Source organism: Phacochoerus africanus, chromosome 11, assembly GCF_016906955.1.
Source record: "Phacochoerus africanus isolate WHEZ1 chromosome 11, ROS_Pafr_v1, whole genome shotgun sequence".
NCBI lineage: Eukaryota > Metazoa > Chordata > Mammalia > Artiodactyla > Suidae > Phacochoerus > Phacochoerus africanus.
In genome coordinates this window covers 134,121,647-134,142,900 of record NC_062554.1, presented here as the reverse complement: position 1 = coordinate 134,142,900, position 21,254 = coordinate 134,121,647, and the positions used below count along the sequence as shown (strand labels likewise).

The 21,254-nt window shown below is 52.2% G+C and overlaps 1 long non-coding RNA gene across 1 annotated transcript; it reads left to right on the top strand.

Moving 5' to 3' along the window:
- Positions 1–6,515: 6,515 nt before the first annotated feature.
- Positions 6,516–10,435, top strand: LOC125110602 (uncharacterized). The gene is made up of 3 exons (XR_007130674.1): positions 6,516–6,813; positions 7,555–7,663; positions 9,853–10,435. It is a non-coding gene; the product is annotated as an uncharacterized LOC125110602 (long non-coding RNA).
- The last annotated feature ends 10,819 nt before the right edge of the window (positions 10,436–21,254 follow it).

Genomic DNA, 21,254 nt, shown 5'->3' with positions numbered 1-21,254 from the left:
CCCCCGCCCCCCCCCCCCCACTCTCCTCGAACACACTCCCCCACCCTCACTGCCACCAAGGTCAATTAATTTAATGGCTCAACAATGTCATGAAGATGCCAGATGTTTCCTGATTTTCTTCCCTGTCACCCCAGTATGCTGCTTGCCCTTCTAGGCTAATTTCTTTCCTTGTCGAGAAGGATCGTGGCGGTTCCAGGTAACGACATCCAAAAACAAACAAGGGAATGGACTTTCCTTATGCCCCTTTTAAAGAGGGAGGAAAATTCTTCATCGGCTAGCTCCCCAGCAAGTGCCCCCCCCATATCTCACTGGCCAGCATCACACCTGATCTGATGCCCACTTCCAAGTCAATCACTGGGCCAGCAGAAAGAAATGCAGCTTCCCCCCAATCCCTGGCTGGCTCTGTACTTTAACCCAGCCTGTGCCACACTTCTGCCAGCCAGGGGGAAGGGCACAGCAGCGTCTGCTCCACTGATTACCTCACGCACCAAAACTGTGAAGTTCCATTTCATGAAATGACCTGGTTGCATCTGTTTCAACTTCAAGAGTCAGCTAACATCCAGCTCATCCTGAGCCTGCTGAGTGGCTGGTCCATAGCAGGTACTTAGAGTGTGTTTGTGCGTTGAGTGAGTTTGTGAATGGAATTTCGTATGGGGCCCTAAAAGTCTCCTTTCTTACCTATATTTTATGGAGCTCCAAAGGTTTATACACACACACAACAGAGACTGAGGAATGGACCTATTACGTGGTAGCTAACCATGGACTTCCCGGTCCATTTCTTGCCTTCTTGGGCCTCTAAGCAGTGTGGCCCTCAGCCCTTTGGATGCACGGCCCACCTCTAGCCTATACAGAGGTTTTTCTAGATCAGTCGTTCTTCAGACAGGATGGTCTGGAGGCCTCTTCAAGCAAAATTGCTGGCCTCTATCTCCAGAGGGTCTGATTCGGTGGGTCTGGGATAATGTGCAAACAAGCTCCGGGACAAGACACAATCCCTGCTCTAGGGCCAGGAGTGCCCGGCTCCCAACCGGAAGGGAAGCATCTAAAAAGGCCACTCGCAGCAATTTCTTCTGCCATAAGGAGAACCTGCTTCCTTGTCACTTACTGTCATCACCTCTCCAGGTAGCAGTGACTCAGCCCTAATTCGCAGAGAAATAGAGGCCATCCCTAAAGGAACTTGGCCCCCTGCCAAGAGAGAACTGGGAGCAGGGCCTTCAGCCTTCCTTCGCTAGAGCCTAGCTAGGCCGAGGGCACGGAAGCGCAGACTCTGCTCACCGATGGGCTTCCTCACCTGTGAAATGAACAGATGCCAGCCCTGCCCGGTCCCAAGGTGGCTCGGAGAGAAAGGACTGAAAGCACCCAGTAAAACGCAAAGCTTCTCCGGTTTGCAGTCTTTTGAATCACAATGAGGCTGGATAAGTGAGAGCTCGGGGAAGCCTCCTGGGGCCGGGGTGGGGGGCGCCGAGAAGCACAGGCCAGCTTCTGGGTCCCTGTGCTTGTCATGCAGGTAAAGCAAGTGCAGACTTTCTGGACGCGCCGGCCCCTCCTTGCTGCGCGCAGCCGGCCCTTGGCGGTGCTCCGGGGCCGCCTGACCCGCGTGTGCGCGGGCGGACCGCACAGGAGAACGAAGAACGGGCCCGAGTTTCCCTTCCTCCCACCGTCTCCTCAGGGACCCCCCTTGTCGCCAGGGCTGTGCGACAAGTCCCTGAGGGGACACGTCCTGGGACCAAGCCCGCGTTTCCCGGTCTCGGCGCGCGGGACACGGGGATGCCGCCCAAGCTGGAGGACGCTGCAGGCGGCTTGGCTGCGCTGCCCGGGGAGGGTCCCTGCCGCGCGGCCCCGCGGAGCCCTGGGGCCGCGCCGGCTGGTCCAAGCATTACTGAGCGCCCCGCGTCAGCCTTGGCCGCAGCCCCTGGCGCAGGCCGGCCGCCTCTCGGCCGTCCTGGCCCCGTCTGAACCCTGCGGGCCGCGGGCCAGGGCGGGCCGAGCGCCGCCGCGCCGGGCCCCTCTCCCGACGCCTCCCGGCCGCCCGGGGCGGCGGCTGCCTGGGGCCTCCCTGGCGGGCACCTCCGATCGTCCACGCGGGCGAAAGCGAGGGCTCTTGGCTCAAGTTTGCAGCCGTGTGCGCGCCCGGGGCTCCCTGCGCGCCTCGCTGCCCGCCCCCCACCGCCGCCCCAGCCGCCTGGGCTGGAAGGGCCGGCTCCCCGAAGGGACGCGCGCCGGGAGCTGCCCCACCCAGACTGCGCTTGGCGCCGCCCGGGGGTCCACTGTGACCGCGGGATCAGGGCCCCTCCGCGCGCAGGCAGGAGTGGAGAGGGGCGGGGGGGGGGGCGGCATCTGCGGGACGGAGGAGATGCACACAGTCACCCTGATGGCTCCCTGCGCAGAGAGGGTTCTGCAGGCTGCACGCCCCTCGGGGCTCCAGGCCGGCGGGGTTCCAGATGTGTGCAGCTGTGCAACGCGCCGCTTCCAGCAGGGTCTGGGTGGAGGCCGACCTCAGAAGCAGCCCTGGCTGCTTTCTGTGAGAGCCTGGCGGGGAAGCTTTGCCTTGGAGGGCCGGCCCTTGGCCACAAAAGGTTCTGGGGAGTGAAGGGGCTTTGGATGAGTAAGTAACAGACTTGGATTGGGGATGGGGTCTTGGTTCCACCATTTATTCACCAGCTGCTCAACCTTGAGGAATCCTCGCCTCCTGTTTCCTTAATTATGAATAATATGGCTATCATTTGAGGGCTGCTTATTTTCCAGGTATTTTACATATATTATTTTTATCTTCCCCACGATGTGCAGGGTAGGTGTTATCTGTGTTCTGCAGATGAACTGGGATCGCATCCAGGCAAAGTGAGTTGCCAAAGTGACACCACTGGTAAGTGGAGACCTATGACTTGAAACTGTCTCCAATTCCAGAGACAGTGCTGGCTCTGTAAATGAGAATGTTGATGGGATACAAAGTTTTTGTTTGTTTGTTTTTTTAAATGAGAAACCAACTGTGATGGGTACCATTCTCTTCCGACCTGTCCTCAGGCCAGTTCCTGAGGTCTAGCCCCAAAGCATGACCATTGCTAACCCTACCTCCACAGCGACATTTCCTTAGGACAGTCCATGAAGAAAGCACTGGCGCACAGCAGGGACCCCCGAGGTTAGCCTTGCCTGCCTCTGGCACCCGGAACCAGAACTAGAGGGGCCTTTTCCCTCTTCCCATCAACATCCCTCAGTGTCCTTGAGAAGCAGGATGGGTTTCTCTGCTGTGGAGTTTTCCCTCCACCACCAGGTGGACAAAATAATTTCCTCCTATGTTAAGAGGGAAGAAGCCAGGTGGTCCCCATAGCAACCCTGGGCCCCCCAGAGCCCAGTTTCAGGACCTTTAGACATCTGCAAGTGCTTCGGCTTCCTCACTGGTGCTCAGGCATTCACTTTGCAGATAAAATGGAAGGAATACTGGGGCAACAGGAGCCTAGGTGTCAGAGAAAGTTGAATGCTTGTCTTTCGTAACATGAAAAATATTAATACGACTACTACCAGTCTTGCCTGACTTTATGAGAATTGTGATAAGATGCAAAATGAATATGGCCACACTAGGGCTCTGGGAAGTGTGAAATGCCTCATGGAATCGAAAAAGACACTAGGAACAAAAGGGACATAAAGATGAATGCCGGGAGGTCCCGTTGTGGCTCAGTGGGTTAAGAACTCAACTAGTATCCATGAGGATGTGGAGTTCGATCCCTGGCCTCACTCAGTGGCTTAAGGACCCAGGGTTGCCATAAGCTATGGCGAAGGGCGAAGATTCGGCTTGGACTTGGTGTGGCTGTGGCTGTGGTGCAGGCAGCTGGAGCTCCAATCAACCCCGAGCCTGGGAACCATATGCTGCAGGTGTGGCCCTAAAAAGGAGAAAAAAAAAAAAAAAGATGAATACCATCTGGGCTTCTTTCAGGCCAATAACAAGGGAAATAAAAGTGGCCACATGAACAGTTAAAGGCTAAAACAGTGCGTGGAAGTGCCACACAGATAACAGCCCGTGGTGCTGGCTTTCACCCCTTTGGAATGACGAAGGATGTGTGTATGTCCAGGGAGCCCCTACCATTCCTCCCCCAACAGCTCCAGTCCAGTGGTCTTCCGTCTCCAGGGAACCCCCTTCTTTCCATTAAAGTGGAAAGAAGGGCAGGAATTTCCCCTTTGGCGGGGTATGAGTTTCCTGCTGCTGCTGGGATAAATTACCTCAAATGTAGTGGCTTAAAAAGAACGCACGTGTCTTACCTTCCTGCTCCGAAGGCCGCAAGTCCACAGTTGGTCTCAGTGGGCTCAATTCAAGGTGTCGGCAAGACTGTGTTCCCCCGGGAGGCTCAAAGGAAGAATCTGTTTCCCGACTTTTTCTCCCTTTCCGAGGCCACCTGCATTCTGGGACCTGGGTCCCCTTCCTCCAATGTTCCAAGCCATCATTGTTCGGCTGGGTCTCTCTCCCACTGCATCCACTCCAGCCGCTGCTTCCATTGACACATGGACTCTGACGCGCCCACCTCCTACTGGTAAGGACCTTTCCGATTACACTGGGCCCACGTGGATCATCCAGGATGATCTCTTTAAGATTCTTAAGGTAATCACATCGGCAAAGTTTCTCTTCCAGGGACCTGAACCTCTCTGGGCGGGGGGTAGGGGTGGGGGGCCCACCGGAAGGAAAAAATAAAAAACAACTAAGGCCTCAAACAACAACAAAATGTTTTGTGAAGGGAAAGCAGAAAATGTCCTACTCTCTCTCTTCTTCAGTTAAGAAGTCACTTAGCAACTTTCCCTCCAACTGTGACACAGGCTGAAAAGACAAACTCTCGGCTCCTCGGTGTATCCCCCATTAAATGACAGATTCCTTTGCTCTAAGGGAAGACGAAACAACGAGGAACAAGAAACACGGATCCACCTGAAAGAGGAGGAGGAAGGCTTAGCAGGTTGGCAAGTTGTAATTCGGGCTTCACTGGGAATGGAGGCCACAGCCTTTGGAACTGTTCACAGCTCTTCAGCCGCTCTGCTCTGCAATCCTTTGGCGCCGTCGAGTTCTGAACATTCTTGAAGCATTAATGGAAACATTGGCTCCTTTTCTTTTTCACAAGAACTACCTGGAAAATAAAAAAAGAAAAGGAAAATGGTGCTGCTCTGATTGAAGCGGCCACATGAAGCCCCTTGAAGCCCTCTGTCAAATCCTAGGCCCATAGTTTGAAACCTTTGTGAGGCCATTTCGCTGAGGGAAATGACAAGAATGCCGTTAAGTTAGAAATTCCCACGCAGAGTGGAGTGACAGGGAAAACGCAGCGTTGGAAAATTACTCCCTTGGCTGCAGAAGCAAGGATCTAACAGTCTTCCAAGAACTGGCTCTCATTCTGACTTGGTTTCCCCACCTTTGCCATATAGCCTGGGTGCTTCCATGCCATAAATCTCACTTCAGTTACCAGAGGTAAAGGGCCAGTGGGCAACAGAGTGGGAAGTACCCAGGCCCAGAAACTGGGGGCCGAGATAGGCTGGCTCTGACCCATTCACTCATTCATCACCTGTCCACGGAATCCCCATGGTGAGCTCAGGGCTGGCCTAGATGCTGGTGAGGCCTTTGGAAGTCTTCTGGTGGGGAAGGGGACGCTGGGATGGACAAGTAGGGAGGTTCTGCATGGGATTCCCAGAACGCCCTGTTGGAGAGCGTTCCCTGGGAGGGGCGCAGGGAAAGGCTGGAAAGCTTTCCAGAGGAAATGGTGTGTGAACTGAGAACTTGACAAGTCGCAGTGAGCCTGCTGCTGCTGCCGCCGCGGCCGCAGAGGCAGGGGCTGCTGGAGGCTGGGCTCATGGCATTTAGCAAAGCCTAGAGATCAAGATGAGCCGGAGAAGAGGGTGGCGTGTGTGGTGCTAAGCAGGGGCAGCTGATGCCTGCGGCCCTTGTAAGGAGCTCCGATTCTCCCAAGAGCTGGGGCGGAGGGTCCAAGTCGGGACTGGAGCGGTTGGATTTGCTCCTCGCCAGCAAACTCTGTGACCTTGGACCATGTACTTTTCCAGTTATCTCATCCGAGCCTGGCTGAGCTCTGAGGTCGTTTCCTGCTCTGACCGTGAAGCTTACAGTAAGAGCAGTGCGGTCCTCTGGTCCTGGGGCTCTTTGTAAACTGGTCGTTGCAGTGGCCCTTCCGCGCACCCGGGCCTCCAGGTCGGTGCGACTTCTCAACATAAGGCTTCAAGGCCACCCTGCTTGGCGAGGAGCCAGATAGATGGCCAAACAGTGGACCGGAGGAGGGGCTGCGGGGCGGCCGGAAAGTGCGAGGCGGGCCGCTGAGGCCCGAAGAAATCGGCCCTGGGTTTAAGGCAGGGCGGCCGTCCTGCCTCCCAGCCGCCGGGGATTCTTCCCAAACTCGCGGCGCGACACCAGCTCCTGCCGCTTATCGCATCTCCAGGGTCTCGGAGCAAGACTGACCGGCCCGGAGAGCTGAAATCCGCCCACGGCTCCCTCCCAGGACCGAAGGACCAGCGCTCAGGACACGCGGCCCACAAGCACCCCGGCCATCCCGGCCGCCGGAAGCGCGGGGCGCGCGCCGGGTCAGGGGCAGCCGCGGCTCTGCGCAGGCGCGGGCGAGCCGGGCGCGGTCGCACGTTGTGCGGCCCGAGGCCCCCCTCTAGTGGAAGTTGGGCGCCGTAGCAGGGCCTCGTCCATCCAGCCTGGGCCGCGCTGGCCTGAGCAGACCGCAAGCCGCCCGCTGGGAGCCCAGCCAAAAGCGGTGTTTTTCCAGGTCCGCGCAGGGCCACGGGAACCCGCGTGTTTGTTTGGTGGGAATGGATTCCTGGAAAACTAGACGGAAGGTACTCTGCAAACCGGCGTGGACCGTATTGTTTGGGAGTCAGCAGCCTGCAAAGGAAGGGTCAGGTGACAGCAGTGCTGGGAACCACCGCCCCCTCCTCCCTTCCTCGTGGCCTTGAGGGCTCGCTGACCTTGAGTTAGGCGCTCCTGGCAAAACAGCGCTGCTGCTATGGGCAGGAGGCGGCGGCGTAGGCGGTGGGGGTGTTGCAGTATTTGTATCAAGACTTAGAATGAAGGAATTAAGAGCTACCCTGGCCAGCCTACAAATTCCACCTCCCGGGCCAGTAAACTGGGGGATACCCACTACCCCTTTGCCAACCCAACAAAGACATGGACTAGTGGCAGTTCCAGAGAGGCGAGGTGGGGACCCACCCAGTCAGAACAATGTCTGAAGGGGGCCCAGCAGCGAAGGCTTAGCTGAGGGTGAACGCCCCCAGGAGAAGGAGACTCCTGTGCCTTAGTCCGCAGAGGGAGCCACACTGCATACAGTTCTCTGCATACAGTTGCTCTCCTGGGCAGGCCCCGTCCTCCCCTAATTCCCGACTCTGAGTTGTTCAGGATCTTCTGTGGTCCCACCCTCTGCTTGTCTGGAGCAGTCAATTTGGGGTGGGTTTTCTCTCCTTGGAGATTTAAAGATGTATCCATCAAAGGCGACCCTGGCCTCTGCCCCTGTTCCGTTCCACCTGTATTTCTAGGGCTGCCTGCTGGCAAATGGCTTCTTTAGGGCTTCCCCTGTTTCTCAGGATCTCCCAGCTGCTGGCTCCGTTCTGTTGATGGATATCATCCAGTGTCACCACAGGGGCTTCCAGTGCCTGGAATTTTGGTGGGAGGAGAGCAACTTCAGGAATGAAGGTATGGGGACACCCCTGGTGGCTCAGCAGGTTAAGGATCAGGTGTTTTCACTGCTGGGGCTGCTTGGCCTGGGAACTTCCACAGATGGTGGGTGTGGCCAAAAAGGAAAAAACAGAGGGATGAAGGTACGAACTTATGAAAGTTTTGCCCCTGTTTCAGAAGCCGTGCATTCCATCCGAGGGCATTTCTTTAGTCGCCGAACATTCGCCCCGGCCGTAGATAACGGTGTTTGACTCTATCACCCCTTCATACCCGCTTCTCCCAGGTCCTCAAAGCACCTGGTGATGGAGGTGCCCATGGAGATTTCCTGTGGAGGAAGATGCCAGGGGCAGAACAGGGGCCTGGAAGGCTCACAGGGTGACTCTGTATGGTGACACTGGTGTTCTTCCTCAAGAAATGTCTAGACTGGGTGACCTCCCTGGAGATCTGGCCCAAAGCCCTCCAGACCCAGAGGGACAAATTGAGACCCAGGGAGGGGAAGGGACTGGCCCGTGTGAATCAGCAAGCTGGTGGCTGAGCCGCAATGAAACCCCAGGGCTCGGGAGACCCAGTCCATTCATTTATTGCACACATTAGTTGAGGACCTACTATGTGCTGGGCACTGTGCTCGGTGTTGGGGATACAGCCTATGCCTGCATAGGTCTTACATTCTCTGGTGTGTGTGTGTGTGTGTGTGTGTGTGTGTGTGTGTGTGTGTGGACTGTGGGTAAACGAATTTATTCCCCCGTGCTGTATAGATAGGTAGAAGTGCCACGAGGCTCTGTGCTCTGTTTCCCTTGTCTTTGGAGGGAATGGGCTTGAGGCTTGGGAGGAGACGCTCCGTCCTGCATTCCCTCGTTAAATACATGCTAGTGACTGATGTCTGATTGCGTCCTGGCTGCTCTGGGGGACACGCACACAAGAGCTTTTGCCTCCAAACCCTGCCCAGTCAGCTGGGCAGAGGAGACATGCCTCTTAGCCTCTTTGCAGGCACGTCTGTAATTTTTATGCCTATATTGTCTTCTTCTCCTACTCTCTTCCCAGAAGCAGGTTTATAGAAAACTCTGATTCGGAAGTGGTGCAAACCCCTCTCCCCAAAGGCATCTCAGACGCAGTCACTGTTACTGAGTTACTGATGGACATGAGCCAGTGGCCTTGGGGAGGCAGTGGGCAGGCCGGCCACAGTCTGTAATAAGGAGAGACAGTGCAGCAGTGAATAATAGAACAAAAAACTGCCGGTGCCTGCAGGATCAAAGCGCGGGAGAAATGGTGTCTCTGGGTTAAGCAGATCAGCCGGAGGGGGCCGGGGCAGGCGGTGCACACCTTGGACTCCCTGGGAGGGAAGTCGGGGCTGCAGAGGAACCTTCAGCTGGAGAGGGGGTTTCTGTGCCTTCCGAGGTGCTCTCCTGTGGCTCTCTTCTGTGCCTGCCCTCCACCACCCCTCTCTTCCTCCCCACCCTCGAGAGTAACGAGATGGAGAGGGGGAGGCAGGAGAGCCTGGACGCTGAGCTTAGGCAAGGCCAAATTCCTTCCCAGCCCTCCGTCTTCCCTCCTGTCCAAGGAGGAGGGGGGAGTCTGGTCTCGAACTTTCTGCCCACTTTCGTAAACTGTATGTCTCTGAAAAGAGGCAGTGAGAATCTGTGGCTTAGGCTGTCTGTCCAGTTGCTTTTAGACCAGGCGGGGCGATCGCCACAGCTGAACCTCCATTTCTTGGGGGGGCAGAAGGAGGGCAGGCGGAACTGTGCTCTCCACCGCCTTACCCTGCCCCCTGTTCCCACTTGCTAATGGAGAAACTAGCAGCAGCCTTAGGGTAACTGGGGGTGGCGGTGGCAGTGGTGAATTATTATTGGTATTTTTATCTTAAAAAACTGAGATATCGGTGTTAATGTTTGCACCTTAAAATATATACGCAGTTCTAGAGTAGAAAGCCGTGATGGTGTGAGGCGGTCTGGGGATGGTTGCAGGTGTTTATCTCAGTCAAGAAGACCCCAGGGGCCCTCGGCGTTTGCTCTGAAAACCACGCCCCATCCGCTGCCTGTGAAAGTGTGTACAGGCGCCCACGGTCAGCCTGAGTCCTGGCCTTTTGTCTTTCTTCCTCCGTAAGTCAAGGGGGGCGGTCCGTGTACAGTTAGAGGAGGAAATAAGTCAGTCAGGAAAGAACTCATTTTACTCTTGGAAAGTCACTGAAAACCTTTTGTTTATGAGCACAGGGGCCTGTGGGGAGCGGGGGCGAAAACAAGACCATTCGTAAAGACTGACGCTGCCGCGTTGGATTTAAACTCGAGACGGGACCACGGAACCCAATGCACAGGTCCACACGGCCGGGGCCTGGAGGTGTGAGCGCACATGCACCATGCTGGTGGGCCCTGCACAGACCTGCGTGATGACACACCCAGACACACGCGTGTACCGAACCTCCTCCAGATACACCCCGTCCAGAGTAGAGACCCCGTGTTCTGGGTTGACTGTGTCCCCTGGGACTTGCAAAGGTAACTTTTTTGCAGAGTCTTGCAGACAGGTTAAGATGAGGTCAGACTGGAGCAGAGTGGACCCTGACCCAGTGTGATCGGTGTCCTGATATGAAGAGGAAGATTTAAACACAGAGAGACAGAGGGAAGACGGCCGTGTCCTAATGGGGGCAGAGTTTGGAAGGAGGTTGCCACAAGCCAGGGAGCACTGGGGCCCCCCACATGCTGGAAGAAGGGAAGGATCCTCTCCTGGAGACTCGGGAGCATGGGTGCCCCGCAGCACCTTGATTTTGGACTTCTGGTCTCCATACAGTGAGAGAATAAATTTCTGGGTGTTTTTGTTTGTCTTTTTGGTTTTTTTACGGCTGCACCTGTCGCATATGGACATTCCTGGGCTAGGGGTCAAATGGGAGCTGCAGTTGCTGGCCGCAGCCACAGCCACAGCGATACCAGACCCGGGCTGCGTCTGCAATCTATACCGCAGCTTGCGGCCACGCAGGATCCTTAACCCACTGAGTGAGGCCAGAGATCAGATCCAAATCCTCAAGGACACTATGTTGAGCCCCTAACCCACTGAGCCCCAACAGGAACTCCAATTTCTGTTGTTTTAAGCCACCTAATTGTTGTCCCTTGTTATGGTGGCCCTAGGAAATGAACGCCCCTGATAGGCAGAGTCCACGGTGCGTGCCCACACCTGGGATGCATGGTGCCTTGGGCACAGGTAGCAAGAGATATGCAGCTTCCCTCTTGTCCCTTGAGCTCGCTCCCCCAGCCGCCTCAGCCCCCCCACCGTCCCCGAGCAGCCAGCATGTATCATGCACTGTCTTCTCTGCTGGGCTCAAGTCTGAACACTTAAGGTTTATTCATTCAGTCTTAACCAAAACCCTGGGGAATTTCTCCCCTTCAGAGATGGGGAGGCTGGGGCAAGCAAAGGTTGAATAACTTGCCCACGTAATTGGGCCAGAGAACTTGGCTTTGGGGGAAGAGTCTGCTTGCTTCTGCTGTACCTGGGAAATGACTCCTTTCTCAGGGTTCTGCTAAGGACAGCGTCCCAAGGACTGTCTGTCACCTGTCCGGTGGGTCCTGGGCTGCGATGTCCAAAGCTAGACCTCTGGCCCAGAGGCTTCCCCTCCAGTCTGTTAGACCCACAGTGCACTGTCTCAAGAAGTAACAGCACAGAGTTCCCACTGTGGTGCAGGGGGTTAAGGATCCGGCTTGTCTCTGTGGAGGTACCAGTCGGGGGTGCAGTGGGTTAAGGATCTGGTGTTGCTGCAGCAAAAAAGAAGTAAGAGCAGGACAAGGGCACGCAAGTCAGAGCTCCTGTCACACTCCTCCTTGTACTTGTCTTAATTAAGGAAGGTTTTATTCAGTGAGGAATATTTTACAGACTGTATTATGCACACAGCTGAAGTGTACAGTTGGACAAGAGTTGACAAATCTATCTAGTCCCATAAGCATGACTCCAGTTAAGGAGTGACCATTTCCCTCATCACAGAAAGCTCCATGTGTCCCTTTGTAGTCAATGCCCAGCCTCCACTCCCTGATCCCATTTCTAGCACCACAGATTAATCTTGCCTCTTCTCCAGCTTCACAGACATGGCAATATAGAATATGGGCTTTTTTGCATTTCTGATTTGTTTGACTCAGTGTAATGTTTTTGAGATTCATGCACGTAGTGATATATGCCATCAGTTCCTTTTTTTTTTTTTTTTTTTTCCCATGGATGTACCTGTTGCATATGGAAATTCCTGGGCTAGGGGTTGAAGCGGAGCTGCAGCTGCCAGCCTACACCACAGCCACAGCCACAGCCACATGAGATCCAAGTGCATCTGTGGCCCATGCCACAGAAATGCTGGGTCCTTAACCCACTGAGTGGGGCCAGGGATCGAATCCACATTCTCACAGAGACAATACTGTGTCCTTAACACATAGTCTCGGTGAGAACTCCTGGTTCATCTTCTCTCTCTCTCTCTCTTTTTTGTTTTTTTATTGCTGAGTAATATCCCACTGTGTGGAGGTACCATGATTTGTTCATCCATTCACCTGTTGATAGACATTTAGGCTGTTTACAGTCTTGGCTATTTACAAATATTTTGCTGTGAATATTTGTACGTAAGTCTTTGTGTGAACATGTGTTTTTCATTTCTCTTGGGTAAAGGCCTAATAGTTAAAGGGCTGGTGTAAGTTTAACTTTTTAAGAAGCTGCAAAACTATCTTTTTCTTTTCTTTTTTTTTTTTTTTTTGCTTTTTAGGGCTCTACCTGTGGCATATGGAGGTTCCCAAGCTAGGGGTCAAATCGGAGCTACAGCTGCTGGCCTACGCCACAGCAACACAGGATCCAAGCCACATCTGTGACCTAAACCACAGCTCCTGGCAATTTGCTGGATCTTCAACCCATTGAGCAAGACGAGGGATTGAACCCACCATCTCATGGTTCCTAGTCGGATTCATTTCCACTGCACCACGATGGGAGCTCTGGAAACTGCAGAACTCTTTTCCAAAGAGGTTGTGCCATTTGACACTCCTGCCAGCCGCGCAAGAGAATTCCGGATGCTCCACATTGGCACCAGCACTTGGCGTTGCTTATTTTTAAAATTGCACTTGTTCTATTGGGTATGAAGTGGTATTTCATTGTGGTTTTAAGTTGTATTTCTCTGGCAACTACAGGTGTTGGCAATCTTGTAATGTGCTCATTAAATTCTGCACCTTTTTTGTGCATTATCTTTTGCCACTTTTTAAATTACTTTTGAAACATAATTTTTGAGTTGCAAACATTCTTTATAAATTCTGGACATGAGTCTTATGTCAGATATATAAGCTGTGAATATTCTCTCTTTGTCTATGGCTTGTCTTTTCATTTTTAAAGATAATATTTTGCATTCTTTGTCAGGCCGTCTGCAGATGTCCATTTCTTCAGGGCTGATTACTGAAGCTTTAATTTGTTCCTCTAGGGGTGTCATGTAGCATAGACTTTATGATCCTTATAGCCTTGTGTCAGTGTCTGCACATTTAAAGAAGCAGTCATGTCTTCCATTCTTTATAGATTCCCTTTGGCAGAAAAAGCCCGTCACTCCTCAGCCCAGCTAGGGATTCTGGGCAGGCCAGTTGGTGAGAACCTGCGCTGGTAGGATGAGCCTGCTTTTAGGGTCCTCAAGTGGGCAGGGCAGGGCACACAATTTAGGAAGCAAACACCATGCTTATGTCTTCCTTGTCTATAAAAACAATAACTATAGTTGTACGTTCCCTTGGTCTTCTTTTGGTGGAAGGTGGGATCTGAATAAATGATAACGTAAAGCCAGCTCAAGTTATGGAGCAGGAACCCTCGGATTCTGCAAACTCAAGCGGTCCTCTTTGCTCAGCTCTGTTGTCTCTCTTCTTCCGGTCTGCGGCACACGTGACCTTGGCAGACCCTCCAGCTTCATTCTCACATATCCCTGAGAACATGCCCATATACTCACAAACACACAGATACGCTCAAGCCACCATGCTCCATGTCAGATACTGAGAACCTTGGACCAGAAACTGGTGGCGACAAAGAAGACCTAGGAGCGGTTGAGCGCCTACCCCTGGGGAGTGTGTGATGATTGATGGAGACAAGGTCAGTGGGAAGAGGGCTGAAGAAATTTGATCAACTGGTAAAGGAGAAACACATCTGTCAGACCCCAAGAAATACTACTAGGGAACGGGGGTTGTAATAGAAGAGGAGCATCTGGGAACTGGACATGACCCCTGAAGCTGTGCAACCCGACTCCTTGTTGAAATGCAGGCGATCACCCCAGCTCCCAGCCCTTTCACGACCAACACCTTGCCTTGGCGAGGTCAAGCTTGAGGGTGGGAGGGGGACTAATTCTAGCCCGCGCGTTGATGGGGTTTTGTATGACGGCAGCAGAGCACAACTCATACTATCGAGCAGAAAGGGAATATTTTCACTCACGTAACCGAAAAGTCTAGAAGGCGTGTCTGTTTCGTTCAGGCTGGGTTCAGGATTTCCACTGTGTTATCAGGGCTTTGTCTCCCCCAGGGGCTCTTCTCATGGGGAGCATGGTGGACACTCACATCCAAAGGCTCCCATCCTAACAGATCAGCAACTCGCAAAGAATAAAGCTTCTTCCCCAACAGAAAAGTCTGTGGACGCGCTCCCGCTGTGGCCCAGTGGGTTAATCCAACTGGAATGGCTCGGGTCGCTGCAGAGGTGCGGGTTCAGTCCCCAGCCTGACACAGTGGGTTAAAGGACCTGGCATTGCTGCAGCTGCATTGCAGCTCAGATTTCATTCCTGGCCCTGGGGGCTTCCATATGCTGTGCGTGCAGATTCAGATAGCAAGACTCTCCCTCCCTTCCTTCCTCTCTTTTCTCTCTCTCTTAAAAAAAATAAAATGTTCTATGGAAGGACCGATTGCCTGGTTTGGGTCACATGGCTATCCCTGATTCAGTTACTTTGGCCAAAGCTCCGAAGTCTTCCGATTGGCCAGAACAGGCCTTGTGCATGTCCCTGAAGAAGGGCAGCCATAATCCCATCCAACCACTTGGATGGATTCTCCACAGAAAAGACAGTTCTTTTACCAGAAGAAGAAGAGAGATCAGTTCTAAACTGGCAGCACCGTAGAAGGCCACTGTGCCGTCCAGATCCTAACTCCCCGTAAGGTCCAATGAAGTAAATCACTTAACCTGACGATGCAAGGGGAACAAGTTCTGTATGTCATATGGATAACGTGGAGGCCTGTGGTCAGGAGTGCTCTTTGAGACACAAGGGGGTGTGTGTTCCACCCAGCTTCCCCCAGTGACACAGACACCTTCTTTGTGGCAAACCACAGGGACCCCCCCCTCCTCCGAGCCTCTTTATCTTGGCCGCCAGCTGAGATAGCAGGGACTGGCCTTGGGAAGACAAAGGCTCAGAGATGGCCAGAGAGGATTCCAGCCCCCTCCCCTCCCCCATCTGGGCTCCCTGGACACTGGAAGAGCATCAGGTGAAGGTGGGCCTTCAGGACACACGCTGTGTGGCCTTCCCTCCCCCACTGTCCCCCACCGCAGCACAAGCAGCAAATAAGATTACAGAAGCCACAGAAGGCAGCATTTGGAAATTTAAAGGACAAAAACGTGCACCGGATAATTGAACAGCGTTCTGCTGAGAAACGAGCTCTCAGAGCTTGTAATCAAGACTGTGCTTCACCCAGGGGCTCTGCCTGCCTCGCTGCACCAACGCAGCGGCTCTAACCCTGGGGCAGGCCCTGTGGGAGAGGCACCCTTAGCTTTAGGCGAGATGAAGGCCAGAGCCGCCCAGCAGTGGGCGGGGAGCTCCTGGTTCCTGGTGGGGTGCAAGCAGGGGACAGATGCACGGTGATTGCCGAGACTGCTGAGGCGCCTATCAGCGCCCAGATTCGGATTCCCACTGTTACTTTTCGGACCCAACCATCGGCTGTCTCTGGAGAGCACGTTGTCCTGTCAGCACCTTGGCTCAGCACTGTGGGGTAAAAACACAAAATAATAAAAAATGCAAAGAGTTTATACAGGACTTAGTATATGCACCAAGCACCATTTTTTAAAGTTTTGTTTATTTTTAAACGTTTCTATTGTAGTTGATTTACAACGTCCTTTCCATTTCTGCCCTACAGCAGAGTGACCCATCATCCCTACATACGCATTCTTTTTCTCCTACGGTCTCCCTTCGTGGTCTATCCCAAGAGACTGCGTCGAGTTCCCTGCGCTGTTCGGCAGGACCGCGTTGCTTACGGATTCTGAATGTAACAGTTTGCATCTGCAGGAACTAACTTGATCCTGGCACCAACCATAGGAGGTGGGTGGTTGGAGAGACGGGGGTGGGGGAAAAACAGAGAGTTTGACTTACCCAAGTTCGCAGAACTAATCAGGAGAGCGGGGGAATCAGGCGCATGCGACTCTGGAGAAAGAGTGCAAGACGCTCATTGATAACACGATCCGTGTTGGCCTGAATTCACCATCTTGTCGAGGAGAGCAGAGAAGCTAAGGGTTTGAAGGTGAGGGATGGATGGGACCCAGAGGCTTCCCGGGCCCGTTTTGTCAGTCCCTCTCGAAGGCCCAGCCTTCCTCCCGCCGCCCTCGGAGGGGGCTGAGGATGGATCTGGCCTCTGGGACCATTCCGCACAGGTGTGCTGGCAACCCCCAGCCCCCACCCAGCCCCCCTCCCTCTCTCCTTTCTCTGGTTATCGTAATTATTTGGGAATTTACGGAGTAATCCGTCACCAAGCCCTCCAGAACAAATTGAATGTCAGGTTTATGAAACAACCTAATAAAGCAGATGGCATTTTACCCACTGGTAAATCTCTTCCCTGTTTCCTACCCCACCCCCTCCCCACTTCAGTGTCTTGGAAAGCTGACAGATTATCCATTTATAGGCAGATTAATCCTGAACAGCATAAACATGGGGAGAAAATTACACTTTCTTGTCTCCATAATTGATAAGAAAGACGCATTAATCTATAAAGCCCGGAGGAAGGCCCATCCGTCTGCCCAGGCAGATGAGGGGTGTCTGGACAGGAAGGAGGCCCGTCCATCTCTGTCTGTCCGTCTGCCTTTGATCCGAAACTGCTTCTCCAGGGGTTTTTCACTTTCTCCCTGCCCTGGCAGCTGGGCACCTGCAACCTGAGGCACGTCCCATCCCTGGCGGGGAGACAGGCAGGGTTCAATGTCCAGCGTTTCAGGATGCCAGGCCCGGGGCTGAGGCTCCAATACTGGCTTCCTTGTTCTTTCCAGAAGCTCAGACAACTGAGACGTCTGTCGGCCTCGCTCCGTGGTGACTCCATGTTTGCTCAGAAAGATTTCGATTCAATCCCCTCCTTCCTCTCTATTGCTGCTTTAAAATTTTTTTGCAGATTTACCCCCCCCCCATTTCCTCCTCTTCCGGCACCTTCCCTGGTAGAGGCAGCTGTGAGGCATTAATTGTCTCCTTGAGGCCTGTCAGAGCTGTCAGGAAGTGTCACGTGGGCCACATCCTCTCTCTGCTGAGGCAGGGTGGTGTGAAGATAGGGGTTCTGAGGAGACTCTGCTCCCCAAACAACAGTCCCCTCCCAACTCCGAGATGGACAGTAACACAGACCACAAACACCCCTGGCTCCCACTGCCCCCTCTGAAGGATTCAGGGCAGGGCCCCCCTGTCACGGTGCCTGGGGTGGCTTGAGTCGGGGATGGGGGGTGTGTGGCAGGTGGGTGGAGCGGGCCCACAGCAAGTCCTGTCAGATCACCACTTCCCAGCATGACCTCACGTGAGAGATGGGAAGAAACTGAAGGTGGGGAGGGTGCGAGTCAGAGGAGACCATCGGAAAACACTGGAGGAGGCGTTCCCGTTGTGGCTCGGAGGGCTAAGAACGCGACCTAGTCTCCGAGAGGATGCGGGGCCCACCCCGGGCCCCACTCAGTGGTCAACGATCCAGCGTTGCTGCAGCGTAGGGTGCAGTCGAATCTCAGATCCGGCATGGCTGTGGCTGCGGTGCAGGCCAGTAGCTGCAGCTCTGATTCGACCCCTTGCCTGGGAATTTCAGAAGCCACAGGGGCAGCCCTAAAAAGCAAACCTCGAAGGACGGGAGAAAGGGGAGATGGAACCAAGATGGAATAAGAAGACAGAGACGTCTAGGACAAAAGCTAATGATTCCTGCCTTCAGGATGGGAGGGCGTGTCTGTTCCCTTAGCTTCTACTGCACTCCTTCCAAAGGCTCTGGCCTCCGGAGCAGGGGGCAGGTGCCCAGAGTCTGAATGAAGAGCAGAAACCTCTCACAGGTGTACATTGTACCTCATAAAACCTGTCACACCCCTGTCTAGTCTGCAGACTCCTCTGGGCTGGGCCTCTCCAAAGAAGGGGCCCTGAGAGAAGGCACCTTGGGCTGAAGCGTGTTAACCAGGCCCACGTCTCTCTGCTGGGATGTGGGGGTCCCGAAAGTCCCTCTGCAGGTGTTCTGGTCTCTGCCTTTGGACTCCAAGGTCTTTGCACACATGACACATGCTACTCCTGGAGAGAGTTTGAGGACAGCCATAACCAGAGCCTTCCCAGAATGCTTCTCTAGAAGGACTCACTGGGCTCCAGCTGTTTTTTGGGCTCAAGCGTTAAATAAATTTGGAAGGTTCGGGGCTAACAAAATTAAACAATGTCATTTCTTCTTCTTCTTATTTTTTTTTTTTTTTGCTTTCCTCTTCTTCTCCACTCTGGTTGATTTTTCTCTGCTTCTTTCTATTTTTTTTCTTCTCGCCCTTTATAGTATAAAGCATTGATGCATTCCCAGTGAAATTATAAATACCAACTCATTTTGGTTTCATGTTTTCATTTTTAAAATGAATGATTAAGTTCTGCATATATATATATATATATATATATGTATTTTTAAATTGACAATTATAATTTTAAAGGAGGAAAAAATTAGTGACTCTGACCCTAGGGTCCTGAAAGCTTGGAGGTAATATCTTTCCATTTTCATTTACTAATTTTAATAAAAATCACCGCAACATAAATTGTGAAATAATGATATGTAAATTATCTAGAGAAACCAACAAAGCACTTAATTTTAGCCCCTTAAATGTTGTAATTAATATGGATGAACCTCTAAGGTTTGGAGGGTTCGTTTAGTAGGTATAAATTTGGGTGATAAAATGAACATTTTCGCTTATTCTGTTTCTAAGAGTCTCAAACTGCTTCAACCAATTCACTTGTTACTGTCTAAGGAGGCAGATTTGGTGCCTTTTTAACAGGGAAAACGCTCTCCTCATTCTGCCACTGCATCTTCATAAAGTGCCAAGTCAGAATCCATCCCCCACATACTATCTAAAGATCAAGCCGGCATTTTTTTTGGTGTGTGTGTGTGTGCTTTTTTTTAGGGCCACACCTGCAGCTTATGGAGGTTCCCAGGCTAGGGGTTTCATCGGAGCTGCAGCTACCGGCCTACGCCACAGCCACAGCAACGTGGGATCCGAGCTGCACCTTCGACCTACACCACAGCTCACGGCAGCCCCGGATCCTTAACCCACTGAGGATGAGGATCCCACTGCGTCCTCACGGATACTAGTCGGATTCGTTTCCGCTGTGCCACGACGGGAACTCCCTATGTTACTATTATTTGTTAATTTGCAAAGCCCCGTGTTAGACATCCTCAGAGGTAGGGAAAGGGGAAGTGCCACTCTTGCCCTTAAAAAGACAAGACAGGATGAGGCTATGTGTCCCCCCTAAACGTGTTAGTAAGAATTTCAAAAACAAAGCCAGCTGGTTAAGGAAAAAGAAAAAAGAGTGACGTGAAAGCGCCCTGGAGAATGAAGGGCTGGGTTCCGTGCCTGTCACATCTCACGTTTGCTCCCACTGTCCCCCAGCTAGACCGCCCCTCACACTCTGTATACCTGCTTCAGTCCATACCTGGCAACTCCCCCCTTCACAGACCCGGCAGAGCTCACTCCTCCTCTTCCGGGCCTTCACTGTATGTGCTCCTTACAGCTGTTAGCGTCTTATCGAACCCTAATTTTATTCCTTGTTGGCAGATTCAAGAGTCAAGAAGCTTAAGAAACCCTAAACAGGATGAACTCAAAGAAAACCACACCTAGAGGCACATACTAAAAATGGTGAAAATTAAAGCAAAGAAAAGCCTTTGAAAGCATTTGGAGTAAAAACCACACGTCACATCCAGGGGAACAAAAGTTCTAGTGACTGGAGATTTCTCATCAGAAACTCTGGATATCAGAAGACAGAGGCAGCTCATCTTTAAAGAGCTGAAACAAAAGAACCCTCAACCCCGAATTCTATAGCCAGCCGAAAATACACTTCAGGTATGAAGCCAAAATTGAACTCTTCTCAGATGAAGGAGAACTAAGAGAAACTGTTACTAGATCACCTATGCTGTGAGAGATGGTAAAGAACATTTATCAGGGCAGAGAAAAAAAAATAGCAAAAGAAAATTGGTCTTGAGGAATGAGGGGAGAAAAACATAAATGGTAAATATCTAGATATTGACATATGACATGTGACCACTGAGGGCAGAGATGATCCCATTATCTGCTGGAATTTTCAGTGTATGAGGATATAATAGAAATGAACATGATACCACAAAGGTCAGCTGAGGGAATCGTGATGGAGTTTATATCATTTCCAAGCTTCCACATTTTACTTGAATATAAAGGACCTGCATTGTAATCTCTAGAGCAAACACTACAAAATAATATAGAGAGATTTATCAAAAATGCCAATGAAAAGGTAAAAATAGAATAGTAAAAATTATTTAAGTAATCCCAAATAAGACTGGAAAGGGGGAGTATAGGTACAACTATAGGGGAAAATAGCAAACAAAGAGTAAAATGGTAGTACTAAATCTAACACTGCTTATAACTTCATTAAGTGCTAATGGTCTGAACCCTTCAATTAAGACATAGAGTCTGCAGTTCCTGTCGCAGCACAGTGGAAACGAATCCGACTAGGAACCATGAGATTGCAGGAGGCTCAATCCCTGCCTCGCTTGGTGGGTTAAGGATCTGGCGTTGCTGCGAGCTGTGGTGTGGGCCACAGATGCAGCTCGGATCTGGCGTTGCTGTGGCTGTGGTGTAGGCCGTGGCTACAGTTCTGATTCAACTCCTAGCCTGGGGACCTCCATTTGCTGCAGTTCGGCCCTAAAAAGACAAAAAAGAACCCCCCCCCCAAAAAAAGAGGTAGAGTTTGACAGAGTGGATAAAAAAGCAAGTTCCTCTTTTATATTTTCTTCACGTGACATACAGGGACACAAATAGTTTCAAAGTAAATAGATATCAGGTAAATCATAAGCAGAAGAAGGCCAGATTGACTTTTTTTTTTGTCTTTTTTGCTATTTCTTGGGCCGCTCCTGCGGCATATGGAGGTTCCCAGGCTAGGGGTCCAATCGGAGCTGTAGCCACCAGCCTACACCAGAGCCACAGCAACGCAGGATCCGAGCCGCGTCTGCAACCTACACCACAGCTCACGGCAACGCCGGATCGTTAACCCACTGAGCAAGGGCAGGGACCGAACCTGCAACCTCATGGTTCCTAGTCGGATTCGTTAACCACTGCGCCACGACGGGAACTCCCCAGATTGACCATTTTTAAATCAGATAAAATAAGCTTCAAGTGAGAGTATCACTCTTCCACTTGAGATAAAAAGATGGACAATTTGAATGATAAAAGGGACAATTCA